At 33.6% G+C, this 3,019-nt stretch overlaps 1 pseudogene; it reads left to right on the top strand.

Moving 5' to 3' along the window:
- Positions 1-1,046: 1,046 nt before the first annotated feature.
- Positions 1,047-1,146, top strand: LOC111817502 (annotated as a pseudogene).
- Positions 1,147-3,019: the final 1,873 nt, after the last annotated feature.

The following is a 3,019-nucleotide window of genomic DNA, read 5'->3' as shown; positions in this document are numbered from 1 at the left end:
CATGTGCTGCTGAGATATCACCAGGCCCTAATGGTTTTCTGTTCTTTATCACCTTCTAACTGCAGGTTCAGTGATATGTTGGTTACATGCAAGTGATTATATAATGTATTACAGCAGTCAGGAAAATGTACAAATCAAGGCTACATGTAAGATTCTAACTTATTCCAAAAAAAAAAAAATAATCGATAATAACTAATGTTGGGAAGGCTGCAGTGGGGAAAAAGGAACCATTTTATTTTGGGAATGTAAACCGTTATGGAAATCAGTATGGAGAGCCCTCAAAACACTAAAAATAGAAATATCACTCAGCACTAACTTTTGGATGTACGTCAACAGATGCTCCGTATGTCCATCCACAGATAAATGGGTAAAGAAAACGTGGTACTTATACACAATGAAGTGCTAATTTGCTATAGGGAAGGACATGTTTGACTCATTTATAGGAAGATAGCTGCACCTTGAGACCATACTGTTAAATGAATTAAATCAGATGCATGAGCTAAAATGTTTTATGCTTTCTCTTATATGAAAAAGCCCTATAAATGAAGAGCAAAACAAAAGATAACAAAAAACAAGGAGATCTTTTTTGATGTGGAAGACAGCCAAGAGACAAAAGGGAGGGGTAGAAGGAAGGAAAGAGGATATAAGCACAATTAAGAAGTTTTTTTTTTTTTTTTAAATATCTGTGCCAATTCCCCATGATGAATGTAGTCATTGTATATAATGATAAAAATACAAGTTTTGTAAAAAAGCATATAAAAGTGAAATATAGTAAAGTAAGAATTGCTGAATTTTAACAATTTATAATTTGTTTTTGATATAATTTCACTGTAAACATTAATAATCTAATTTTAAAATATTGGCCCTTTAGAGTAGCTAGCTGGCTTACAAAATTCCTTAAAAAATTTAAAGATTGAAAGCAGTTCTAACTGGTTCTAACATACTACTCTCTACAGTTAGAATCAAGCACCAATTTTTCCCTGAGTCAATGCACAGGAATTTATTCCATGACATAATATTAAGGTGAAATCTTGGATAAAGTCAGAGGACACAGCTGGTGCTCTCTTTGGCAGCATGATGCAGAGAATATTAGCATGGCCTCTATGCAAGGATGACATACAAATTTGTGAAGCATTTCATATTTTTAAAAAAATAACTTCCAACCCAGATTGTTATACCCTGCAAAGCTATCGGTCAAGTCCAATGGTGAGATAAGATCCTTCCGTGACAAAGAACAACTGAATAACTTCATAATCACCAAAACAGTCCTACAAAGGGTACTGACAGATATTATAGAAAGAGACAGAAATAAACATAGTTTCAAGAAGAACAGCAGGAAAAAAACAATAATCACAGCAATTAATTAAAAAGAAGGAAAAATGTGCAGGACTTAGAGCATGAAAGTAACATGACAAAGATAAGCCAATATATACCAGTTATAACTACCAATTTATTTATTTATGTATTTTTTATGTATTTAGTACAGGGTCTGCAGGGTCTCACTACACAGGTTAGACTCATAGTGATACTCCTGTTTTCAGCCTCCCTTACTCTGGGATTATAAGTGTGTGCCACCACGACCAGTATCTACAGTCATCAATTTGAATGGCCTCAATTCACCAATCAAAAGAAACAGGCTGGCAGAGTGGATTAAGAAACAAAATCTAACAATGTGTTGTGTACAAGAAACACATTTAACTCAAAAAGAAATTCATAGATTGAAAGTCACAGCATGAAAAACAACTCTCCATGTGGCAAGAAGCCAGAAAAAAGAAGGAAGGAATAGCTATTCTGGTTCCTGAGAATATCAACTTCAAACCAAAAAATATTCATAGAAATGAAGGTTATTACATATTTGTTCATGGAAAACTGTAGGAGGAAGACATAATAATTATCAATATATATATGTACCCAATGTAGCAGCACACACCTACATAAGACAAATTTTAGCAGAGATGAAAAATTATATGGGCATAAACCAATTGTAATGGGAGAACCTTAACGTGCCACTGTCACAAAGAGATAGATCAACTAGGCAAAAATTTAGCAAAGAGATAACAGAACTAAACCAAACCTGTGGAGAAATAGACTTAATAATTGCTTCCCTGCCAGGCTAAGATCAAGTGTAGAAATGGATTTAATAGATCTTCACATTATTTCACCCAACAACAGCAGAATACACATGTTTCTCAGCTATACATGGAATGTTCTCCAAAATAGACAATATACTAGCATCCAGAGCGTGCTTAAGGAAATGCAAAGGAATTGAAATTATTTTATGCATACCATCAGATCATAAGGCAGTGAAACTGGATATTATTGACGAAACACAGAAATCCAAGAACACATAGAAATTAATTAACAACCTTTTAAACAACTAGTGGGTCACAGATGAAATTAAGGAAGAAATTAAAGCACTATTTACCATGAAACAAAAATTCAGATACAGCCTAACTGAAACCTACAATGAAATTGTGTCTTAAGAGGGAAACTTGTAGTGATAAATTCACACATTAGGAAAACAGAACAAGCCCAAATAAAAGACCTTATGTTTTATCTCAAACTCCTAGAAAAGCAAGTCAAGCTCAAAGTTAAGAAAGGCAGGAAATTATAAAGATTAGAGCAGAAATTAATGCAGTGGAATAAAGAAAATAATACAAAGAATACATGAATTGAAGAGTTGGTACTTTGAAAGAATAAATAAAATTGATAATCCACGAGACAGCCTTATAAAAACACTGAAAGAAAAAAACCCAAATTGACCCAAATTCATGCAATAAGGAATGAAAAGGGCAGTGTCACTTTGGACCTTACAGAAATTCAGAAGATCATCAATACCTACTTCCAAAATGTTTTGTCTCACAAGATAGAAAACACAGAGGAAACTGACAGTTTTCTAGATACATATGAAATGCCAAAACTGAGTCAAGCATCTTTAAAAACCCTCAATAACCCAATAACTGGAAATGAAGTTGAAAATGTAATAAAAAACTACTGGGCTGGGGAGATGGCTCAGTAG

This window comes from Octodon degus, unplaced genomic scaffold (genome assembly GCF_000260255.1).
Source record: "Octodon degus isolate 3935 unplaced genomic scaffold, OctDeg1.0 scaffold00059, whole genome shotgun sequence".
Classification (NCBI taxonomy): Eukaryota; Metazoa; Chordata; class Mammalia; order Rodentia; family Octodontidae; genus Octodon; species Octodon degus.
This window is presented reverse-complemented; position numbering and strand designations above follow the sequence as displayed.